Source organism: Perca flavescens, chromosome 7, assembly GCF_004354835.1.
Source record: "Perca flavescens isolate YP-PL-M2 chromosome 7, PFLA_1.0, whole genome shotgun sequence".
In the NCBI taxonomy this organism is placed as follows: domain Eukaryota; kingdom Metazoa; phylum Chordata; class Actinopteri; order Perciformes; family Percidae; genus Perca; species Perca flavescens.
This window is the reverse complement of record NC_041337.1, coordinates 18,381,723-18,395,338: the sequence shown is the minus strand read 5'-3', so window position 1 is coordinate 18,395,338 and position 13,616 is coordinate 18,381,723. Positions and strand designations below refer to the sequence as shown.

General features: G+C 41.6%; 1 protein-coding gene across 6 annotated transcripts in view; it reads left to right on the top strand.

Annotated features, from left to right (window-relative positions):
- Positions 1–13,616, top strand: part of fkbpl (FKBP prolyl isomerase like) — a 56,768-nt gene that overhangs the window by 956 nt on the left and 42,196 nt on the right. For 4 of the 6 annotated variants that reach the window (XM_028582292.1, XM_028582294.1, XM_028582296.1 and 1 more), the window contains exons 2-3: positions 4,847–5,098; positions 5,913–5,958. The gene's annotated coding sequence lies outside the window, so the exon portion shown is untranslated. The remainder of the gene's footprint in view (positions 1–4,846; positions 5,099–5,912; positions 5,959–13,616) is intronic. The other 2 variants (XM_028582299.1, XM_028582298.1) reach the window with 2 other exon arrangements.

Below are 13,616 nucleotides of genomic sequence, written 5' to 3'. Positions count from 1 at the left end.
CAATTAGCCTCACTATTTAAAACAGTTATGGTACCTACTTGCTCTAAGTATGAATTGAAACACCAATAGAGCTCTTTATTTCTGTTCCTTCCAATAGAAAGCCATTATGTTTAAAGGGGTGATAGAATGCAAAACCGATTTTACCTTGTCATAGTTGAATAATGACAGTTTGGTGGGTAAATAGGACATACATAGAACCTCAAAATCCCATTGACACCTCTTTCCTCTGCAAATCTCACAATTTTAAACTGCCTCTGAAAACGGGCCAATCTGAACAAAGCTAAAAGTTGAGGTTAACTTCTCAACTCCTCCTTATTTGTTATCTTTGTAAAGCCCCAACATAGGCCACTATCTGATCTGAGGACAGTTAGTCTTCTGAATAGGTCGCGCAGATCTCAGAAATTGTTCATCTGCTGTTTTACCACTAAATTCACTTCTGAGAATTTTTTATGCGAGAAATCAACTATATATATATATACTATATATATAATTCACAAAAATACATTAAATTGAAATCAGACAAAAATGTTAGCTTTGTTAAGACCTTAAGGAGCTGTGATATACATATTGTGACGAAATTAAAACTGTAAATATAGATAGTTATGCTGAAAGTGTAGCTACGATCTTTTCCCATAGGATTAAATGGGACACATAGCCTAGCTAGCAGCTCCTCCTAAGGAGATCCCTAAAATTCACAAAAATGCATTAAATGGAAATCGGTAGCTTTGTTAAGATTTAGGGAGCTATGATATACTAGCCTGGGTAAACCCTGACGAACTTCCGGCAAATTAGAGATTTGCTCTGCAAGTCAGTCTGGCGAAGAGCCCATTCAATCCCATTTCCAATGTCCCCAAAATCGAGGCACCAGTCACAACTGCTGAGGCGGGCATTACACCAATCACAACCATTGAGGCGGGCTTTACGCGACAACGATAGCGCAGCGACGGCGAGCAGCTTTTTGCTCTGCTTTTGTTTTGTTTACATTCAACATGACGGCTACCGAAGCACAGCGTCACCCGTATCGTTGGTCTGATTGGTTGGACTATCCAATGCGCCCAGAGGCATTTGAGCGGCGTTCGTTGGTGACGCCCCTTTGGAAATAAACTGTCAATGAACCTTTCCCAGACCCACTCTCAGTTACAATTGAGAAGGGTCTGGTGTCAACCAGGCTAGTGATATACATGTCGTGATGAAATTCAAACTGTAAATATACAATAGTTATGCCGAAAGTGTAGCAACGATCTTTTCCCGTAGGATTAAATGGGACACATAGCATAGCTAGCAGCTCCTCCTAAGGAGATCCCTAAAATTCACAAAAATGCATTAAATTGAAATTGAATTAGCTTTGTTAAGACCTTAGGGAGCTGTTATATAAGTGGCGTGACGAAATTCAAACTGTAAATATACTCCAATGATGCCGAAAGTGTAGCTAACTAGCCGCGATCTGTACACATAGGATTGAAGGGACACTAGCAGCTAACGAAAACCCATGTTCACAAAATGCATTAAATTGAAATCGGACACAATCGTTAGCTTTATATGACCTTGGGGTAGCTGTAATATAAGGGGCGTGACAAAATTCTAACTGTAAATGTACTCTAGTTATGCCGGCAACTGGCAGCCGGTAGTAAGTAACCGAGAAACTGTGACTTTCACTGGGTATGGAGGTTGCCACTTGGAGGTTGCGAATTTAATAACGAAATAGTAGACAAACAATGTATAACTTTGCAGTGTCTGAAATATGAGACCTGCTATCTCGTTTCCAATGTGTTTCTATGTGGTTCGTTCAAACCAATCAGCGCACAGCTTATCTAAATATTCATGAGCATACCATATTTGGAAGAAAAGCTCTTGTTCCAAATAGAGCCATATTCACAGGGTAGTTAAGGGCCCATAAAATAGCATTAAGGCAATTTTCAGCCCAACCAATGTTACAGTACATACCCCATTAGGAGACCATAAGGAACAGTGTGAAATACCCTATATAATCATTCTATCACCCCTTTAAAGCTCTCTGATTGGAAGTAAACTACCTTTAACTATTCGATCCATCATCTTCCCACTTGTTAAAAAATTCCCTCTCTTATATTGTAATATTTATTATAGGGGGATTAGTAATCACTGATTACCTATTGTGTCTGTTATTAATAATTACATCGGCCATCTGTAGAGACACCTATTGCCTATAAAGCCTACAGCGTGGATGTATTAAAAGAATAAAGGGATACAGTAGTAAATAATGCAAGGAAATGTATACAATTTTTTCATGTATGTCTTTGAGTTATAAATAAGATTGACTCAAAGTGGCTAAGAGGCTCAGGCACAGCAGGGACCACAGCAACAATTGGTTGCATCTACCCATGAGATAGGGCATAAAAAACCACAAGAAAGCTCATTTGAATTCTGGTCCTGATGGCACTAAAGGAAGGAACTGTGATGGCGAATGAGTCTGAAACAGCTAGTTTATGTTTGACTCATGTTTTAGTTTAGATTTTTTTGTATTTGAACTTTGGCCACTAGGGGGCAACACAGTCAAAGTTTTGCTCACTGTGTTAAAGCAGACTTTATTGGCTAAAGTAGGTTAAAAGTAGGTCTACTGTAGACCTACTTTCATTTCAAAGATGTAGACCGTCTACATCTTTAGCAAGCTCTACATAATGGTAGCCTGCAATATTTGTAGGTAATTTATTTGTCGGGTAATTTGTTTGCAGTCTTGAAAGGTGCTATATAAATTAAGTTAAGTTAATTTATTCAATTTGGTCTCTTCACTCTTCATACAGTAACTTGAAAAAATAGAAGACCTGTGTAACCTGTCAAATCAGATTCAACGTGTTTTATGTTCTGACATTAAAGTAACCAGAGGAAAGATTTTATAGGGACAGGATTATTACCATGATAGTTATTATGTCATATATTTTATGAATGTTTTATTGTCATTGCAAAAGTACAATCAAACTGTGCTGTGCAGAAATCTGTTTGTAGGTGCATACAAATAAAAATGACATAATATTAAATATATATGTATAAAAAGAGCAACGTACAGGGACTAAATTAGGTGTTATGCAACGTACACAATAGTTCCTCATGCAGGAGCAACACTAGATGGTTTGTTAAGTCTTCATGCTGGTTTGGAGTTTCATGGTTTAAGAAGGGCTAGTTTGTGTGTGTGTGTATCTGAGCGTAGGAGGTGTCTACTGATGACTCTGTAGAAAGTTTGTAAGTGGCCAAATGAGGATTAGAGGAACAGGGGGTCGGGTTTGTTTGACCCAAAATCTGCAGAACAACCAGAGGTATTTGTTTATCCTGATCAGTTTTAGTGCTGTGTGCATGTGTCTGTTTGTGTGTGAGTTTCTGTCAGCCTCCTATCTGTCTGCCTACCCATGTTTGTGTTTGAAGCTGAATGCTGTCAGAGTGCATGATGACTCAGCCGTCCAGATTGTCTTACTGTACGATCATGTCTCTCTCAGCCCTGCTGCGCCGACAGTGACTCAGTGTCAGTGATCATCTCGCTGTCCTGGCGGCTATGACCCCAGTATGTGCATGTGTAACTGTTTATCTGACGACATGTCGATGCATTGTGTGTTGTGTGTCAATGACCCAGAGAGACAGCAGAGCCAAGAAATGACTTAAACGGCCGCAGCTGCATTTCCATGGCAACAGGGTGTTTTAATGGAGGGACATTATGGGCTAGAGAGCAGGGTAATGACTGCTCTGGCCGTCGGAATGCCTTGATCTTATCAATATGGCGAGAGGGGATGCTCCCACTTTCTGATGGTCTAATAGCCCCTGCTCTAATAGACAGGCAGCCTGGGCCACTGAGGTCACTTGGAAACACAGGACCACCCCTCCCACATACACACTGGCACACACACTCAAACTCATAGCACTGCTTTTCCATAGAAGCATCAACACATAACTGTGTCCAGTTTTCTGGTGATGCACTGTTGATAGCTAGTTAAAAGGTCCTATTATAACTTTGCCTTTCTGACAAATGTAGCACGTATACATTATTTGTGATGGAAATGTAATCAAAGGGCATTTCTTCCAGGAGAGGAAGAAACAAGGGAATGGATGAGAAGAGAGAAAGCAAAGAGAGATAAGAGTTTGTTGAAAAGCTGTTTGCAGAAGAATGGCCTGTCACTGTTTTGGCACCCTCACACACTCTAGTACTCGCAATACCCTTGTGAATCTCACACAGCACGGCGGAGTGTATACACGTGCAAATCCTATAAATCCATTTGAATACCACAACAGTCTTCTTCTAATCTGTTTGTTTGAAATCTGTGATGAATCTGCAATTTTCAGCAGACCCAATGCAGGCCTTATCCACACCTATTTGTCCATGTTAAGGGTCGAGTTATTTCTCAACACGATTGGTTGGAAGCCAGTGGAGGAGTGTGTGTGTGTGTGTGTGTGTGTGTGTGTGTGTGTGTGTGTGTGTGTGTGTGTGTGTGTGTGTGTGTGTGTGTGTGTGTGTGTGTGTGTGTGTGTGTGTTCCTCTTTATCTCACTCAATGAGTGAGTGGAGGTTGGCTGTAAGGCTATCTGTCCCTCTCAGACACCCAATCTGTCTCTGTCACTGTGCCTGCAGCCTGCACGCACACACATACATGCTCAGACACACATACATTGATGAACTGGCCTCAGTGACGTTACCTTTGTTAGATGCTGATATCGCATCATTGCCACATTATTGTGTATTTTGTACTAGCCAGACCAAAAATGCATCACTTTAGTTATGGTAAAGTGAATAGTTTTTCAATTGGACTTTATGAATCAATCAATCAATTAAGCATATTGATCTAAGTTGAATTTATCAAAGTCCCTTTCTCTCTCTGTCATGACAGGCAGACAGACAGTGCTCAGGGTGAGAGCTGTGCCTGTACTGAAGTGTCACATTGAGCTTGCTGAAGTGGACTTATCTCCTACCATCCCTTCTCGCATCTCACTCTTTCCTGGATCCAGACAGGGCTGAGAGTCACATTCATCCAGCCCTCCTCACACCAGAGAGGCCTCTCTCCTCTGGGCTCAGTCCCACACTAGACCCCCTCAACTATACATCTTCCTTACAGTTGGCAGAGTGCTGCATGATACTCAAGGTAATGATCGTGTGTGTGAGGACTGGACAGTTGATAGTGATAGGTTATGATGTTGACAGAGATATTGATGCCACCGCCAAAGATACCGCTAATTCTGAGTGGACATTAAAGTCACTATCAGGGAGAGATGGCTCTGAATGATTAAAAACAATCTAAAATGCAAATGAGAGTTCAATGAAAGCATTATATAAGGATAAAAACATATATATATATATATTTGCAAGCAGCAATGCGTGAGGTCTGCCAGGGACAAACACAAATAGATGTTTGAAATACTGCAACTGTCCAGCTCCACTATGGACACACACATAATATAAACAAACACTAAAAGTAGCACATGAGATAAAACAAACGAGATTAAATAGCACATGAAATGCTATTCTATACTAATCTTGTGTGTTTAATCTGTTAAAAAAAACGAAGTGTAGAAACGTTACATGGTTTTACGTGGGGTCTCGTTGTCTCCATAACCAGCAGAGACTCCAGGAGGTTACTGCGCCCAGCCAAGAACGTAAACCCACACAAAAACCACAACGTGTCGTTTTACACTTCCGTTTTTTGTACTTTTTAAACAAACAAGATATAAGGTGTTAATTGTTGAGCTTTAGAGGTGCTGGTAGGTTGATTTTTTTTGTTACCTTTGCACAGCTGGCTAGCTGTTTCCCCCTTCAGTCTTTGTGCTAAGCTAACAGACTGCTGCTGGCAGCAGCTTCATATTTACCGCACGGGCATGACAGTGGTATCAACTGTCTCATCTAATTCTCATGTCTAACTATTTTCTTTTTTTGTATCTTCTATTTTTTTTTATTTTCAGATCATGACTCGGAGAACAAAGGAACGTAGACACAAGGATGCATAAAGTAAGGATAAAGTTTCTATTCCAGGGAATTTTGATGCACGCATACATTTGGCCAAGACACACAAACAATGTTGACACTGAAGATGTGCAAACCTAAATAGTTAATGCTAGAGCCAGCCAATCTAGCATGCAAAGTGCGTCAGACCACATTTGGCGATGCTCATTGTTGTTTCTTTGTGAGGACAAATAGGCAAGTTGCAGTATTTCATCTATTTGTGTTTGTCCCATGGGCAAAGACCTCACGCGTAGCTGCTTTATATTGTTGTCATCCTCCTGTAAAGTATATAGTATATGTATTATCCCGGTAATTGAGCTCTCATTTGTATTTTACATTGGTTTTAGTAATTCATCCATACAAAGTCTCTTTCTTAAACTCTCTTTTTAAGGGCAACATTACCAACATTAATCATTTGTAAAGGGACTGTAGGACTAGATCACAATAATTTATGAACTGATAATCAGTTAATCACTGAGATTTCGAGGGTAGAGGCTGCTACTGTGATGGATAGTCCTGGTGATGACATCTGCTGTGGGTTTTTGTGTGCACAGTATGTATACTCATAATGATTGTTTCTATAGGTTTTCCTAAATGTATATCTGCATGTTGTTTAGTCTGGCATGGTGTATTGTTGTGAAGTGGAATCATGTTTATTGATTTGTTCACTACAAGTAGGAGGCTTTTCAAACATACACAACTTTCCTTCTCTCTCCCTCACTCTCCCACTTTGCCGCTAAACTGTAGGGTGAGAGAGTGCATTGCAGGCAGGTGGTTACTCCTGTTCAGGGTGGCCATATTGTCAGATTCCCCCATCCAATCCCAGAAACCCTTCAACATCACCTTTCCTTACAGCATGTAACTCCGTCAGATTACATATTACTTGTGTTGTTGTCTGCGGCTTGGCTCTCTGTGTGGTAAACAGCTGTTGGTGTGTGCTTTAGTGTCCGATAAACACATTAGACTGTTGTTTACTCTCCCCTAGACTATCCCGGTTCAAACACTTGATAGAGACAGAGCTCCAAGCCAATAATGAAGATTTGTGCATCGTTATAGTACTGTGACTTGTGAGATTAAAATCATGCTGCCCCCGCGTACTTAACACTCACACACACATGCACAAGTGCACACAAGCACACACACACACACACACACACACACACGACACATTAGTTTAAGTGTGCTTTTTCCTGCAAGGGGTTTCGTTAGACTATGCAACATAAAAGAGTGATTTATGTTTTCACAACCTCTGTATGTATGTGTGTGCACCTGGTGTAAATGGTTGTTTGCATCTAGTGTGCATGCGTGTGTACTGTATGTCCTGTCACATATGTTCATGTGTTGGATGTATGATCTATAATGTACACCTAGTACAGTGAAGTTGGTGCTGCTGCCTGTCCCCACAGTCTCTGCTCGAGAGGAGCAGTTTTCCAGTCTGAGGTGAATCAGAACATTATCCGTAGTTAGCTGGAGTTACTGGAGTTATTGATGTTGCCAAAACAAGGTGTGGTTTGTCCCTGGCTACTTCAAATTTCTCTAATTTGAAGTAGCCAGTTGAAATACAAATAAGTCCAGATATTAACAGTAACAGTAAAACATGTCATCTATTGACATGTAATAGAATAAAATTCTAGATATATGAGCTCAGACTCCGGATTTGGGTGTTGTAGCATTAGTATCAAAGCTGGGTTAAGCCTGTGTGAAAGCTCTATTAGACTTGATTGAATTATCTCCTTACAGAGAGTGGGAGGCCAAAGCATAAGCAAGTCACCCTGAACAGAGAGTGGGACAGATGAGTTTCCTTCTGTTGTTTTTGTTACACGAGCACTTTATTGTAAAACTGAAATGATATTGTTCCCGTGGCAGCTCTGTGTAAATGTTTTGTGCACAGTATTCCTCCATTTCATGCCGAGCGCTTGCTTTGTTTACCACTGTTTACTGAGCGACTGAGGCTACTGTACTGTGTCCTTGCTCTCGATCGGCTGTCTCAGTGCTGGTAGAAGGTGAAGCCCAGTCAGGGGTAGTGTGGAGGCTTGTTACTGTTGCACTTGGCTGTAGGCATCAACCGACTGATTGTGAAAAAGACATATGAAGTTAAAGATAATCCCAAATTTCTATAATTCTATGCCTGGGCTAATTTAAGTGCCAACGAGAATATACAGTTTATTCCGGGAAATGTCTCCCACATTCCACATGGAGAGTGTTTGTTTGTGTGAAGTGAGTTTGGGATTCGTTATACCAGTGAATTTGTGTGTATCTTTAGTGGTTTGTGTTTTTCAAGGTGAGGAGTCTAGGAGACAGGGAGTGGGTCGTTGGCTCCAGTGATGTGGTAAACACATATTCTCCACTCTAAGCAACAATAAACACACAGTTGTGAACATGTTTGCTATGTCTTATGTTATTTTTATTTTCAATTTTTAGACCCTTTAAAGTTGCGTCTGGTACACTGATTTTCTGATTTGAGGAGATAGAGCGTACAACCCACTGGCGCAGAATATGCTGATTAAAAGTCACAGGGATGAGCTCAGTTTTGGTTTGATTGTGTGTGCACGCTGGGATGGCTCAGCACTATATCTATCAATGCCACTCAGGTAGCCATGGTATCACTGTTAGTGTCAGCATCAGTGTGTGTCAGCTGGTATCACTCACTGGTATCTATGTCTGTGAGGCCTACACAATTTGACCCTGACCCTGTATCTCTCCTGTTTCCCACACCTCTGTCTTCTATTGTGTGTGTGTGTGTGTGTGTGTGTGTGTGCATGTGTGTGTTGTCAGCCCAAACCCCCAGATTCCCTGGTATGTTGGTGGAATTTCGACTATTTTTCCAGGTCACCGTTGTTTGTGCCTTGCGAGGTGTGTCTGTAAATTCCCACACAAGGAGGGAGATAAACACACTCACACTGTTACACGCATATACAAACCTCGTCACATTGCAGCCCACACCTTGTACGGTGAAGAATTCACCGTGACTAACTTAAATGTCCGACTAAGATTAAGCACCGCCACTATTTATCCTTTGGCCTAATAGAGGTGGTTTGTTAGCTGAAACCTGCGGAATATTCTGCTATCCAACGCTAAGCTTGACTTGTGGCCTACCATCGAGTGAGTTATATCACAGATAAATTAGGGATGACAAATTAGTGCTGTGTCAAGTCACACAAGCGTTCTACTCACAGAAAATTCATTGAGGTCAACCTGCCTGTGGTTGTATGTGTAGGTTGTTGGACCAATTATAGAAGTGCTGGAAATATTTTACATGCAACGATTAGTGTGTGCTGAAATACTCCGCTGCCAATAAAGGGGAATTGTTAGAAAAATTCCAGTTTTATTCTTTTACTCAGCAACTTGCCAGATCAAATAATTGATTTGGCAACCAGTTGCCTGTTGACCAATATTTTTAAATTACTTGGAAAATAGAACTGTAGTTGTTGCTGTGGTATTATAGGAGGGATTGCTATCAAAATGAGTTGCTTTGAACCATTATAGGAAATGACAGGGCAAAGGGGGCACTTTTTGCTGTAGGTCTCAGGAGATAACTGTTTTGTGTTGTAATCCCCTTTTCCCCTTAATGCAGACGCTGCAGTTCATACTCATACTTTCTCTCCCTCTCTGTCTCTACACCCCTCGGGTCCTGGCAGGTCACGTAAATATTAGTCTGTGCTCCCTAATAAATCTGCACCTCCTACTGCTCCCACAGCCTCCCAACCCAAACCTGTTACCAACAAAGCTGCACCACCTAATACCTAATGGCTGACACCATCCGCATGATAGAGGCAGAGCGAAAGATCAATAGAAGTGTTGACACTGTAGGCAGTTATATCAGTGTTTCCGCTAGAAAAAAAATTGCGCCGGTCATGTGACCTGTGAGGTTTTGTTTTCCCAGTCAAATGTGAAAAGTTCTGGTCAAATATTTTCCGTGTTTATTGCGCTTAAAACGATTAATAGGCAGGCTATATAAGGAATAATATCATCAAGGGATGTAGATTTATACTATTTTTATTTAAATGTAGGCCACTTGCTACAGGCAGAGAGGCCAAAAGAATTAAATCAATGCACATAACATTGTGCCAATCTGAATTAAAATAGGCCTATTTTCCACTTGCTAGGCAGAGGAAATAAAACGGTACAAACTACAGTACAAACAAATTGGCTCATAAAATTATAAAGTGCTGACTTGAATCAAAATCATTTTAAACAAGTGTCTTTCTGCAACTCACGATGTGCATTAGACCTCTGCCGTCCCCCAGGCGACTTCGCTGCGCTGTTTTGATGCGTTTCTGCAGGCACACTGGAGATGCGAGGCTACCTTGGCCAGTTTGACCCACTCTGGATAGATTTCACCATAATCTCTAATAAGCACCTCGCAGGCAATTGAGAAAGTCAAGCCTCCAATTCCAATGCTGGCAATTCCTTAGACCTTCCTTAGACTGGCCACTGCTTGGTTTTGTAATGTTATTCATAATATTTCCCTGTTTCGCTATGGCTTGGGCTTTCCTGCTTGCTTGTGGCCGTTTGTAGTTTGTAAATCTACGGTAGTCTACCCCTGCATTCAATCAGAGCAAGAACGCGACATGTAGTTTTTTCCTTAATTGCATACGCTTCAGTCATTAAAAAAAAATGCTTATTTTAACACAATTCCAATTGTGCAGAGGGAATTATTCACACCGGTCATTCTGACTGGAGAGAATCAGAATTTTCGGTCCTCATAATTACCGGACAACGAAAACCCATAGCTACACTGTAGGCCAGATTTTAATCCAGCAGAGCAGGTGTTCTTTTAAATAAATTCACCTCTTTGCTATCCAGCCAGAGAAGAACTTAGCTACATGAGCAAGCCGTTTCTGTTTAGGAGGTGTCAACAGGTGACGGATCTGTGGTGGTCGTTCATGGTGCTGAAGGTTCTTTGTTGATACACCTAAACTTTATGACCCCTGACCTCGACCAGACTTCCCGTCCAACCTCCAGGGAAAAAATTATCCAGGTTCTACTGGCCCTGGGGGGGTAAACTGATCCCACCACACACACTCACTTGTATGTTTGCATGCACCTTCTGGTCACTAACAGTGAGTGACAGAGTAGAAAGGCTTGCTAACATACTGAGGGTTTTACCAGACAGGTGATAGGTAAGCCCAGGGGTACTGAGGGGGTCAGATCCTAGCTTGCAGGTATGTACATGTGAATATGTGTGCGAAACAGATCGCATGGCTGACACCCGGACCACCCCAAGGTGAATGTTATACGGCAATTGTTGGTGGGGTCTCTAGCTAGATCCCCACAGACAGAAGCATGTATCAGAGGCAAGAAGCAGGAGGGAGGCAGTCAGAAGGATGTGGCAGGTGGGGCGAGTAATGATGATGAATTATGAGGAACGCGGTTCTTTCTGCTCAGATTAAGATCTGTTTATAAACATGCCTGCCAGGTTTCTAGGTAACCCTATACATTTCTCTCTCCCCTTCATCCATCCATGTGACTCCTTCTTCTCACCATGTCATAGCTCTTCTTTTTTTTCTATCTCTTAGTCCAAGATGGATTATAGATGTTAAAGTCAACTCACACACAGTCTTGTCTCCTCTCCATGTACCTCCAGACTCTCTGTGTGTGTGTGTGTGTGTGTGTGTGTGTGTGTGTGTGTGTGTGTGTGTGTGTGTGTGTGTGTGTGTGTGTGTGTGTGTGCGTGTGTGCGTGCGTGCACTTGCATGCATGTTTGTGTATGTAATCAGAATGCGGTTTATCCTTTATTCTCAGGGTTGTTGCCATTTGGCAACCAGAGCTCAGGCTGACATGCATTACAGCCTTGACATAAGGTTGATAAATCTACACAACTGTCAGTACCGAGGCACAGCGGGAGTCAAGAGTGAGAGAGAATATAGAAGTGTTAAAAACAGGTGACATAGTTGAGAATAACTGTGATGATGTTAAATATATGATTGGGCTGCCGTCATGGCTAACAGTCTAAAGATAATGTCACAATGTGCGTGTCAGTGTAAAGAAATAACAACAAAAATAAACAAAATATGGAAACATTATGTGATGCTGTGCTATGATGCAGGTACAGGCTTCAATATAAGTGAATGGGACAGAAGTGTAATGTCACTGTGACCCTACCAGACATTTAACACTACAGGGCCAGTATCATACAACTGGGCAACTTTCATTTCAATGACAAATATTTAAATTCAGCCTGACTAGAGTTTGATCTGAACTTCTTGTGCCTGTGATTTGATCCCAGACAGATTAGTTGGCCTGGAATTAAAAGGATAATTCTGTTTTATTCCGTCTTGGGTTTTACCCACCAAGTTGATATCTGAGATCTGAAAAAGGGATGCCATTGCTACAATGGAGCATTGAATCCAAGCTGTCAAGACATTCATTGTAAATATATTATTTAACCCAATTTATTTGGAGGTAAAACCGAAGGTGAGTGCACCCATAATGTCCACAATAAGCCCCCCAAAAAAATGCAAGTCAAAGTTCAGCCACAGTTTCCAAAAGTTAGGTGATAATTTCACTGTACGCCTATATTTTCTCTTCCAAATAACTTTGGCTTTAGCTTTGTTTAAAACCTGTATGATTGTCTGACTTCTTTTTAGTAATATTGCCACTCCCATTCCAAAATCCCAGTAATTACCTTGGTGAATGCAATGTTATCATAGGCAATAAAATGTATAGCTAAACCTACTGCTGCATGCCAGCTGTGAAGACTAATGGTTTGCCTGTGAAACTCTGAAATGCTCTCAGCCTGACACAGATAGACTCTACCACAGAAAGCTGGCACTAGAATAGTCTCATTGAGACTGAGGAAAAATAACGCTTATCTTATTTAACGATATGGGCCTCCCCTGGGCCTCCCCTGGCTATTAAAAGACCTTGTATAGGATGTTCTGAGGGCTCTTTTGGGGCAGTTAATAGACTGAAAGGGGAATCATGATATTAGTCAATTAAAAACTTTCATTATACTGTTAAGCAGAATCACATGAAAGAGATTGTATTGATTGAAGGGACTCAGAAGATCAGTTTAGTATTTTCTATTATAGTATCTCAGCTGCTGTATCTGCGTTTGTGTCTGCTTCCTGTGTCAATGTATCTCCAGGGCAGATGCCTTGCATTTCCTGTGTCATGCCATCGGTGTGTCCAGTCAGGCCTGAACATGGCTGCATCCTGTCCCAAGCCTGGGCAAGAGGTGGTGATCTTATCACTGGGACACATTGACCAACACAGAAAAATGTAGAAGTGTCATAAGACAGTACAGGCTTGCTGAGTAAAAAGGCAATGAATACATGCTTATGGCATCCATGCAGTTGTGTATACACACTACTTTTGTCTTAAGTTTGCACTTGTGTGCAATATCCCTTTGAATTCACGTTATCAGGAGTCTCTGGGCTCGAATGTAACAGAGACTGAACTGGACTGAGAGTCTGGGGAGCAGAGGGGGCTGAGGCAGAGAAGATTGCTGGAAAGTATTCGCTTTGATAAGCCGGCCAAGAAGCCTTTGATTAAATGTGGTCCCAGCAGGAGCCCACACTAGGTCCTCTGTGGCACGACCATGTCCAATCACCAGCTATCAACAGCCCCGGGTAATTACAGCCATCTAGTCATTAGCCTGGGACCCACCTGGAATTCCACATAGCGAGGGGTGGGATGAGGCCAGCAAGGGTTGGGGGTTT